At 38.8% G+C, this 12,462-nt stretch overlaps 1 protein-coding gene across 5 annotated transcripts in view; it reads right to left on the bottom strand.

Annotated features, from left to right (window-relative positions):
* The window catches only part of ANKS1B (ankyrin repeat and sterile alpha motif domain containing 1B), an 845,363-nt gene that overhangs the window by 48,658 nt on the left and 784,243 nt on the right, over positions 1-12,462 (bottom strand). The window lies entirely within an intron of this gene.

Genomic DNA, 12,462 nt, shown 5'->3' with positions numbered 1-12,462 from the left:
AGCCAAGCAACTAAAAGAAGCACCAGACATGAGCACTGCCCACAGTATTTTGAGCAGGCAGCAACAAAAGGCACTAAACGTACATGAGAGAGGCAACTGCAGCATCTAAAATAGCTAGCAATTAATACATCAGTAATTTAACCACAGTATATAGAGCATAGCCAGAAACTAAAGACCAGCACCAGGGATTTAGTATCGGGTGTCCAAAAGTGACAGCATCCAAAAAGGCATAACCATCTGCAGGAAAGTGACTCTTGCCCTTACCTTTGCTGTCTGAAACCTGGACGCCTTGCTGGGTGATAGTCTAGGTCATTGCTAATATTTCTGGTTACTGGCAAGCTAATATCTTTCACCTATTTTTTTATTCCCCTCGAGTTTCCAGAAATTCTTTTTTAACTTTGAAATCTTCCCCCTGATTTTCAGATCACAGTTTTTGAAATCCTCCCATACCTCTTCAGTTTTTTTCTTCTGTATTTTGTTATTGCCAAAGTCACTTGCATAACTCAGCCCCACAGGACTCATCAGTGAGTTAAATAATTTGACACCCAGGATGGCTGTCACAGTTTTGATAGCACAGAATACTTAATGAAAGCATTGCCTTGGGTCTTCCAGTTTCTTCTGTGTTCACTGTGTTTCTGCTGCCCACCATAAAATGTATCCATCTGTATCTCTCACCCTCCTTACCTTCTCATGATCATCCCACTACCAACCATCTTTACTGCATCTCCCATCAGCAGAGCCAGGAGCAACTCCTGAAAACATTTCTCACCTACATGAACCTACATGTCCTTAAGATGTTTTACGGAGTAGTGCCAATTCCTTTGCTTTCTGTTCACCTGGGGCTGGATCAACAAAGAATCCACAAGATGAGTTACGTGCTTAAGTTCTTTAAACAATACTCAGGGAGAGTTAGGCTCCCTGGAACAGGAGTCACAATAGCCAGTATACTGAGAGAGAGTCCCCCAAGACATTATATCCTAACCCTCTCAAGGATTTAGGTGCCTAAGCTTGATCTGAACTCACAACCCTGAACACTCTTCTGATAGCAGTGCCTAAGTCCTTTCTTTAGAGCATAGACTGGGGGGGGTCACTTATTTTTTTAAATGGTGGTGATGTTCTCATTTTTTCAAGACTTCAATGGTTAGAGCATTTACCCAGGGTGCATGAGATTTGGGTATATGCCTTCTGTTCTCTGAGAGGTTCAAAACGACATCTCTCACCTCTTAAGGAGAGGGGCCCAACTACCAGACTTGTATACTATTTCAGGGAAGGGATGGTCTGCATTCCTCCTGCTGAAGCTGGGTCACTTTGTCAAAGCAAGAATGAAAGATTCCATGGTTCAGAGAGAGGGAATAGAAAGGAGTGTAACTGTAAACCCACTGATTAGGGCACTTACCTAGGCAAGGGGAGTAGAGGTCCCTGTTCTAGGGGTGGTTTTCATTTTACATTAATACAGTCATCAGACAAAATCTTGTTTAGGAAGAGCTAAATTGCACTCTTAGCTGAATTCAAAATTAAAAAAAAAATGTTGTTGCAATTCTATCAGGCAAGAGACAAGCTGGAGGTGTAAGAATTTCAGGGTGACTAATCTAATTCTACAAACACTATCAGGTGTGATAGTGAGCCCAATGAGGAGTCACATTAACAGGGCTACTCACAGTAGTCAGCCCCACTGTCAGAAGTAAGTAAAGGCTTGCATGCTTTGGGCCCACTATTATTTTTAAATGCAACAGTTATGATTCTTAAAGAGGAGCTTGCAGCCCTGCTAGCTAGCACCAATGGCAAGGAAATACCACGCATCTGTATGAGCACCCAGTGAGATGTGTCATTACCTGTTTTTCAGTGCTGCACCTATTAGTGTTTTACCAAGTAAGAAACTGAGGCACAATGCAGCAGAAATATCGATTTTATGGAACACAACAGATAAGTTAGGAGCTGAGATCTGTCACTGAAGAAGTTAACATTTAACATTTATTGTGTGACTCTTTTATGGCATCAAAACATGGAAATAACTTCAATCAATGAATTACAAGCAATTGCTCAATAACTAAGTTGCCTTCTTCCTATTTTGTAGCTGGAGGAACCCAACAAAGAAGAGAAATTAAGTGACTGTCCAAGCCTAGACAATTAGTCAGGGGAGGATGACTGATTTACCTCCCCCTCCTCCCCCGCTGCAAAAAAAAATCCCAGAACATGTTATCTCAAAAAGAAGAAAAGAACAAAATTTGTAGGTACCATTCAATCTGAACAATAGACTTACTGCATACAAACAGAAATATATTTTGACTATATGTCAGCGATATAGAAGGATACGTGGAAAAAAAATAACAACATTTGAAGGACAAAAAAAATCATCAACTTTAGCTGATTAATATTAAATGTATACTTATTCTTTTGTTCCCGAAGAGAGAAATGAATACCAACAACAAACTAACAAAAATAAATCATGCCGATTTTTTACTTTTTTACTTTCATAAAACTATTCACCAAGAAAGATAGTGGTCAGTATTTCTCCTATGAAACTTCTCCTTTTCCCCCCACACAGTAGTGCTTATTTCTTTCAGATGCATCGTAGTCAGTCATATCAGAGATTGTTAGAATCCACCACCTTTTACCAACTCTCTGCGAATATATTCTCCTTGTCCTATAGACATCAGTCCGAGACATCCAGAAATGAAAAAAGTTAGCTCTCCTCTCTAAACTAAATCTTCTGTCTTTGAGCTTCCTAATAAATCCCGAGATGAGTAAATTGACACATGCAAGACAAAAAAAAATGGATATGTAAAAAGGTATTACTCTGTGACCTGGCAGAGTGTAAGTGTTCTCATAAAATATCACCTCTATCTAAAACTTATGTTTTTTCACTCTTAAGACTTCAAAGCACTTTCCAAATATGTATAAGCCTTTTTTATATCCATTTTATGGATTGGGAAATTGAGGCTAGCTCAAATCATTATCTTACCCAATTACCTAGAGAAAATCAGTGGCAGTCAGGAATAGAAAATAAGGGAATCTGAATTTCTGCTCTCCGGGTTCCCTACCCATTGGAACAACAGTATCCTTCAAACAAGTAAAAATCATCAAATTCAGGGTAACAGAGGAGAATAGCTGGAGCAGCCAACAAAAAAATCTGTACACCTCTTCTTTGTTTCTACTTTTATCAGAAATTATACAAATACAATTCAAGGAAAACTTCAACAGATAAATGAAGTCTCCACTATTAAAATAATGATAGTGAACTTGAGATTTTTTAAGAATTTGGGAAGGTGGCCACTTTAAACAGTTGTCTGCTGTAAGTACCTTTTCTACAAAGCAGTAACTGTTGGAATTGAAAAAAAAATCTCTATCTTTGGTTGACCATAAGAGATTGGATGATTGGAGGTCCTGCAGACTTCATCAGGGAAGGAGCTAAAACACCAAACTATAATCAATCAGAGAAAATAGATCTCCAGCTGAGCAAATAGAGTTGGAAGAGTCCTCAGGAGATAATCTGTTCAATCACCTCCTCAAGGAAGTATCAACCCCCTCTAAACAATACTGGACAAATGCTTCTCTATGACTCTTAAAAGTTTCCAATGATAGATTCCACGACCTCTCTAGGTAATCTTTTCTGGTACTTAATCATCTTGGCTGTAATTAGACATTGCATTTGGGGCAGGCCTAATTGTCCTGGGTTTTGACCCATATCAAAACAGAAATGGCAGTCATTTACACAAGTAGCCAGTCCAAGTAGCATTGAAGCTCCTCTGCTGATAGGTGGCTGCCAAAAGCACATCCTGGCCAGCCTCTTTAAAGAGTGGCTCATAATAACCTTACAGATGTATCCCATAATGTCTTGGGAAAAAATAATAGCACATTTTATCCCACATACTTTGATGGGACTTGAAGTGGGGCGGTGGTCTTGTTTTGCAGGATCCTGGGACAAAATGCTCTTTTCTTGGGACAAATATAACTTCTATTTATAGTCTCTAATAGTTAGAAAGTTCTTCATAAGATCTAATCTAAAACTCCCTTGTTCTAATTTAACCATTACATTTTATTCTGTTCTCATTTGCTGCAGGGTACAGCTCACCATTGTCTTCTTTATAACAAACATGTTCATATTTAAAGACTATTGTGAAATCCCACACCTGCACCCTGAGTCTTCTTGGGCATCTTTACACAAGCTTTGGGGGTGGTGGGGGAATTAGACCAGCTCCAGGAGCTGCTCTGATTAAAGCACTGTCAGCACTGTGTATTCAGCATCCCATGCTTCAAAATGGCAGCAGGGACGCTTTGAGTAAAGCTCACTGAATGAGCTTTAGTTAAAGTGCTCCACTTGCCATTCTGAAGTGCAGGGGTGCTGAATACATGAGATGTGGAGGCTGCTGGAGCGTGCTAATTAGCACATTCCAGCAGGCTCGATTAATTGAGTCTACTCTGATGCACTGTAATTCCTCCAATGCACTGTAATGTCCCCGCACATCTACAAGCACTCCTTTTTTCCAGACTACAATTTCCAAGCACTGGTATAGGGATGGACAGGAGGTACTCTGCTCCTCTTTTATGCAGCTATTGGGGGTTGGGGGCAGTCTATGTAACCTAATGAGGGTTACCTTAAATTTGTACCTCTGCTTCACTTTTGCAAGAGTGAAGAATCATCAGGGAACAAGTCTAACTTGCAAGTTTATACTACATTATACTCCATATTATATGTATTATACCCCATTATATCCTGGCCTGCCCCAGGACACCCTGTATACCTGAAATTCCTGAAGATGCAACAAACAGCTAAGTGAAGCTGGCTCTGTGCTATGTGCAGCAAAAAGAGGGTATGCCTCTCCAGAAGTGGTTGAAGTTATACCTGAGCCTAAAGGTGCTACTGGGCAATGTGAAACTGGACTCGAGGGGTGTAGGCTTAAATTATAATCTGAAAATCCAAAGAGCCCCTAAACTCCTTTTAATCCAAGTTATGGCTGGGATTAAAAAAAAGAAAAAAGAAAGGGTGTTAAGACATTCTGTATAGAAGATGGCTTTGAGAAATTCAGTTATTTCCTGGGCAAGTCATTTTAAAATATCTTAGATCACTATTTGGACCTAAAGAGCTGGCATACAGAGTAACTGTGATCTTGATTGACAGAAATGTCACTTTAATAACATCAGGAACAGAAAATATCCTACAACCTACAGTAGCCTAAAAAGCAGGCTCTCTTACTAATCTTGACAGCAAAGACATGGGAAAGAGCTGATTACCACATTTTATGAGCCATACCAAGAATTGGAGCTAGCGTGGTATGTGACTTTGATGCTAAAGTTTTAGAGACTCTGATTGTCAAGTACATGGGTCTCCCAGTTCTGGAACAACTTTGTGCTTTAGAAGATAGAGGAAGTCACTAGGGGAGTGGCTATTTTAGATTTAGTAAGTTAGATTCTTACTTATATGGAGTATCTTGTTGAGAATTTGATAGTGGAAAGTAATGGGTGAAAGTGATCACAAACAGATTCTAATGCAAAGAAGAAAGCAGAGCAATAGAATAAGGATAACAGGCTTAAAAAAGCAGACTTCAACCTGCTCAAGGGACTTGTAAGGATTATCTCCAGGGAAGACAGTATAAGTGATATAGGAGAGTAACAGAGCTAGCAGTTACTGAGAAAAACTATACTGAAGGCACAAGAGCAAACTATTTCAATGTGAGAGAAAAACCAATATGGCTGCATCAGGAGCTCTTTAAGGACCTGCACATCAAGAAAACAATTGTATGAAAAGTAGAAAAAGGTACATGGTTAAGGATATTATAAAGGAATAGCAAAAGCATGTATAGAAGGGCTAAGAGACAAAATGGGTTTCAATTAGCTAGGGCCATATAAAACAACAAGAAATTATTCTATAAATACATTAGAAGAAGTAAAAGGAATACAAAGGAGTCCATTACTTAATGAGGATCAAGAGAAAATAATGGATGACAGAGAAGGCTGAAGTATTCAATTTCTTCTTTTCTTCAGCCTTCACAACATTTAATTGTGACCAGATAATTACATTTGGTTAAACAAGCGGGTTGGTACACAAGTTATACTAGGGAAAAACATTTAGGTAGGTTAGATATATTCAAATTGCCAAGACCTGATGAAATGCACTATAGAGTACTTAAGGAATTGCTGAAGCAATGTTTTAACAACTAACAATTACTTGCAAAAATTCATAGAGGACAGATAAAGCCTTGGAGGACTGAAGAGAGGCAAACATAGCACTTATTTTTAAAAGAAGAAAAAGGAAGACCCTAGGAATTAGAGAGTAGTCAGCCTAAGTTCAATACCTGGAAAGATACTAGAACAAAATTTTAAACAATCTACTTACGGTGTTTTATAAAAATGTAAAAAGAAACAGTCAACATGGATTTCTTAAGAACAAATGATAGCAAATCAATCAAATTTCCTTCTTTGAAGAGATAACCAGTCCAGTGAATAAAGGAAGAGGAAGAGATGTTTACAGCTTGATTTTAGTAAAGGTTTGAATACATTACATATCACATTACAGTCTCATGAGCAAACTGCAAAATTACTGTTTGCAGCAAAGGTGTTAAAGATCTATCCCATGGGCCTGTTCTGGCTCTCAGAGCCAGATTTGTTCTACAGGGCTCCCCACAAGGTCAGAAATTTGCTGTGGCTGCCATTGTTTTTCCTGCCCCCAAATCTCTGGGGGAGTCCTGTGGGTCAGGTCCAGAGCAAAAATATATCATCTGGCCTCTGAGGCTGGAGATATGGTGGTGGGACAAGCAGTGGCTTTGGGAGCTGCAGCAAACAGCACTGCCACCACCAAGTTTTTGGCACCACGGGCAGACCTATGGGTCAGATGACAGGGCTCCATACTCTGGATCTAACCCATGTACTGGCCCCGTCCTCTGGATTCTGTTGATGGGGCTGAATGAGTTTGACATGCTTCAACTAGATAAAAATCACTGTAAAATGAGAGAGAAAACTAATCGAAAATCCACACACAGGAGGTAGTTACCAACTGTTCACTGTCAAACTGGGTTGGCATTACAAGTAGGGTTCTTTAACAGCTTGTCTTGGGCTTAGTTCTAGTCAGTATGTTCATTAATGGCTTGAATAACAGAATTGAGCATACTTATAAAGTGTGCAGATCAAACAAAGCCATGAGCAACTGCAAACCTGCTGGAAGACAGGTTTGGAATTCAAAATGATTTTGATAATTTGAGCCATGGTTCAAAAAATCATCAAGATCAAATTCAGTAGACAAGTGCAAAGCACTATGGTTTCAAAGGAGAAATTAAAATGTACAGATGTGAAATGAAAAATAAACTGTAGGCAGCAGTACCACAGAAAAAGTTGGGGGTTATAGTAGAGCACAAACTGAATACAAGTAAGGAATGAGATGTTGCAAAAAAGGTGAATCTCATCGTATGGTGTGTTAAGAGGTGTGTTGTACATAAGAAGCTGTTAAATTAGTCTTCTTCACCTCAGGTCTCATATGGAATACTGTACACATTTTTGGGTACTACACTTTTAAAAAGATGTACCCAAACTGGAGAGCTTTCAGAGGAGACGATATGAATCGATAAGAGGTTTAGAATATGTGGCTTAAGAAAGGCTGAAGAGACTGCGTTTGTTTAGTTTAGAAAGAGAAGGACGAAGTCGGGGAGGAGGAGGGAAATGTATTAACAGTCTTCCAATATGTAAAAGGTTGTTATAAAGCGGACAATAAATATTTTTTGTCCACATATAGTGGGAATAGGACAAAAACAGACAAACCTGGCTTGGCTTAAAATTAAGATGATTTAGGTTAGGTACTGGGAAAATGCTTTATGAGAGTAGTCGAGCACTGGCACAGGAGAATATGAGCTCTTCCCTGGAGATTTAAGTGTAGACTAGATACAATTCTGTTAAGGTGGTCTAATTATACTAGGTTCCGCTTCAGTGCAGGGGCAGAGACTAGATGACTAATGAGGTCCCTTCCACATCTATATTTTACAAAGGGTGGTGCAACTCTGACCATCACATCGCCTTCTGCTTAATCTGAAGGAGTCCCATGAAGGTAGATCTCTGCAGAAGAAGAGGAGATGGGTAAATTATGTGAATGTATAACAGAACTATTCTACTGTTCTTCCTTCAGGCATACCAAACAATGAATATGAATGATCATCTCTAAGAACCTGGAAGGGCACAATGCACAAAGCTTAAATCTGCCATTTTTACCTATGACCACAAAGCCCAGAATGAAAACTAAAGTGATACAAATTATAATACTAAGGAACACTAGCAATTAAGGGACTTTGCATGCAACCCACAGGAAATCAGTCTGGGTCTACCATAGGTCCTTAGAATTGGTGCTGACCAAAGGAAGGAATAACTGACACTTATAACCCCTGCTCCAAACATGTTGGTGAGTCCCAAAGGAGAGTGGTTGCTGGAAGATCCCCAATGCTCTGCTACATCTGACAAATGCTGCATCTTACACAGTAGAAATATTCAAAAGTTCTGGTCAAGAGCAAGCCCTTTTGAATCCATAAGGGAAATTAGAATGCATTCTTCTTCCTTTCTGATAGCTCATCAGATGAAGAGGACCTTTGGAAAAGCACAGACCTCCTGGAAGTGACACTTCGGTAAAAAAAAGGCCAGTCATTACTGTTATTAATAATACTACCTAGCTCTTATGGAGTGCTTTTCATCAGCAGTCTCAATGGACCTTACAAAAAAAATTTGGTATCATTATCTCTATTTTACATATAAGAAAACTAAGGAACACAAAGGGGAAATTACTTGCAGAAGGTCAGCCACCAGACCATAGCTGAGGAAAGAAGAGAACCTAGATGACCTGATTTCCAAACCAGTGCTGTAACCATTGGACAACACTACCATCTAATATCTGCTGCAGAAGTATGTATCTTATTGTCCTTTAATAAAAAGAGAGCAAACTGCTTTACTGTTAGCTGGCTGAAGTTGTCATTCATTGGACTCCAGTCCCCAGGATGGAGTTCTCTGTGCAACCAGTTTGACTGAAACCTGAGGTGAACCCATACCTGCTAAAGCTCCAGTGAGTGCAAACTGATTTCAGGTTAATTTCCAACAAGTTAAATGGGAAGTAGGTCTCTTTCGAGTGGAATGGGGGAGGGCTTGCTTCAGCTACTTTCTCTTAGTTCAAGTAGACTATTGCATTGTCTGACCGAGGAAAACATGCCAGATCCCTCCGAGCAAGGAGATGCATCCTTCCTGCCTGGAGTTCTAGGTCACACGCCTGCGTTCACTTTCTGCTGGGATAACTGCTGCTCTCTCGGTAGAAACTAAGAGCTCACAAGCATTTGTTAGATTTCTTCTGCTGGGATTCCTAACTGTGTAGCTGCTTTTTCATGGTCCTGAGTGTTGTGACCCTGACATCAGGGAAAGATTCCCTGAATGGAGGGGAGGGAACAGTGGGTCAATCTTTCCCCGTGGTCTGGGAAAGGCATGTGGATTTTCTCCTTGAAGCTCAACTCCCCCTAAAGACCAGAAGGAGTGAAGCAGCTGCTGCTCCCCATGGCTTCCCCAGACTGGGATCACCACAGTAAGGGGAAGGCACAGAAAGCAGGAATGCTTTCTGCTTTTTTACCTGAAATTAAAACCATTAGAAATGAATGCCTGTTCAAACTCCTAGTGAGTATAGCAAATATTGAGTGGCTGCCTGCTTCCCCCGTGCTGCATTGCTACTAATGAACCTCAGGCCGGTATCTTTACATCTGGGTAAATTATACCCAGACTGGGAGCCTTCACAGACTGTCAGGCTGGGCTTCCTATGTCAGTGCTCAATGCTAATAGACCATCAGCATCCCAACTGCTTGATGGTCAAAAACTTGGCGCTAAATTTCCATTAGGGCTATTCTGTCTCTGTGCAGTTGATGACTAAGATTGAAGACACTAATAACCTATTTCTGATAAGAGTCTGAACAAACATATCCTATATTTAAGATAAAGGGTCAGTAACATTCAGTAATAGGTCCCCTAAATTATGTACCTATATCCATAGGCATCTCAGAAAGTGGACATCATCTCAGGAAAGCACCCTGAGCGCCCACTGTAAGGCTGAAGATACTGAAGCATAAAGCTCTGCTCTAGATACAAGCTTCTTCAATTTTTTAACTAGACTTTTGTTCCTTTAGTAGAAGGACCTACCACCTCCCATTGTTTTTTCATATCATCTTTACAAAAGCAAGAAATGTACATCACAAGGCTGGATTGAGGAAAATAAACAGTAGATGAATAATTATATATTTCTCCCCAACTAGGTGTACTAAGTATGGCATTAATTCATATCATTTGCACCAAACAGCAATGTGATACAGTCTTCTGAGACTCCATGCCCTAAAGCATTATGCATATGTAAGGGTCTGTCAGAAAGTAATGCCTCCTATTTTTTTGTCAGCTAAATGTTATTGAAAAGAATGTTAAACTCACACAAAAATTTTGCCATTTATATAATTGGCTTCTATGTGCCAATCCTAATCCTTCCATGAATTACAAATATCCAATTTCACACACTAAAGTAGGACTACATTAACTAGAATGGCTTTACTTTTTATGTCCATTCCATTATATTTTAGTGAGCCTTCAATCTGAACAATAAAAATTGAGCAAGGAAAACAGAGTCCATAAAGGCTCAACATGAAGTTTGCATACAGTTCAGTCCTTGGTACTAACTTCAAAGAAGAAATTTCCTAGATCCAAAATATGACAATTCAATTTTTTTCCTACTTCTTTGACATGTGCAAGAATATCCTTCTTCCCCTCGTATACAATATTAAAATAAGCAAAGACTAAAATAATAAAATAAACAACAATGTCCTGCAGGCTTTGATATATTTGTAGTCTAGTTACTAAAGTTTCTTTTGTTGTCTGTGGATTCTTTAATCCTAAAGAGTTAGATATGAAACAATATGTATTAAGGAATTTAACCATGCTATCTTTTCCACCATCACTGATTCTTTCCATAAATATTGGCTCTTCTTTATATCAGAAATAATGCTGGTTCACAAGTCCCCTGATTTCAGTACAATTCTTTTCACCGACTACTGTGGGCCCTTTAATCTTTGCCCAAATAATTTCAATTCTAATTTCAAGGGTTAGTAATCTTGAGTGCAACTTGAGATATTTTAAAATAAGTTGATTTGATCATTAGTTTTAGGTTCAACAATAAAACATTTCCCTCTACTATGAAGGGACACAGACCAATCAAGATGACGCAGACCAATCAATCCCTTCTTAAGCATATTTTGCAGCTATTTTATTTTATTCTGTCTTTCAAGGTCTACAATTTCACTAGGAGTTTTGAACTCTGGGATTCAGAACCCCATGTTGGCTTGAAATACAATAGGATTTAGGTGCCTTAATTGGCTGGGTGCCTAAATTGGTTGAAAATCCCAGCATTAACCTATTTTATTTCCCTATAAAATAAACAGAAAACCATTTGCAATCTATCATGGAGCTCTAATGAACATACATTTGCTGTGATGGTAGGTCTATCCACAATAAATAATTTTAAAACAATCTTGCCTTGATAAAGTGAACAGTCCTTGATATTTAGGAAGAAGAGCTGAACATTGTTTGGAATAATGATTTAATCTTTTCCTTCTCAAACAGTATAGTAGTTTTATCATAACAACAGCTAATATCCAGTGCACAAATAAGTATGCTTTATGATTAACAGACACAATGTAGTGAAAATATTTGCCATATAAAATATGGAAGACTTAGAAAGCATCAGTTACTTAAAACATTTTTTTCAGATATTAGGTTGTAAAATGTGTCTTAAAACAGGCTTATCCTGTTAAAATTGAAAAATTTTAAATCAAATAAAGTTTAGGAAAAAGTCATAATGAACAGTTTGTCAGAGGCAGAAACTCTTTATGTTAAGATATTGCTTTGTAAACTGTCAATAATTTATTAGTCGCTTCAAAATTAAATGTGTCAATTAAAAATTAAAAGTGAAACTCAGGAACATCCAAAATCATAGCAATGAGGATAGAGTCCTTCTGCACGTGTAACACCTTGTGACAACATATTATTGCATTCAGCCTGACAGAGAAAGAGGTAAGGGAACAACAACACCTGATATCATTTTTAAAAGATTTTTCTACGAGAAACAGTTGGTGGCAGGGTACTTTCAGTCACAGCCTGAGCAGAAAATAACACATGATGATGGAACCCGCAACTGTTTGAATCAGAAGAATTGTGATCCTAGAACTAAGGGGCACCCACTGAAATTAATGGGAGAGAGGCTTAAAACTAACGATAAAGTATTTGATTCAGTGTGCAGTTAGCTTATGGAACTTATTACTACAGGAGGCTGTAGAGGCAGATAGGGACTAGACAAATTCATGGACAATAGATCCATTAATAGCTGTTAATATCCACTGGCATCTCTATATCAACAATGGTGGATGCCAGGGAGCATTGAGCTTGAGATCATGAAAATTTATGCTCTTCAATGGGTCT

This window comes from Crocodylus siamensis, chromosome 4 (genome assembly GCF_052110815.1).
Source record: "Crocodylus siamensis isolate JL-2025a chromosome 4, ASM5211081v1, whole genome shotgun sequence".
In the NCBI taxonomy this organism is placed as follows: Eukaryota; Metazoa; Chordata; order Crocodylia; family Crocodylidae; genus Crocodylus; species Crocodylus siamensis.
The sequence above is the reverse complement of the archived record's forward strand: the minus strand, read 5'-3'. Positions and strand labels throughout refer to the sequence as shown.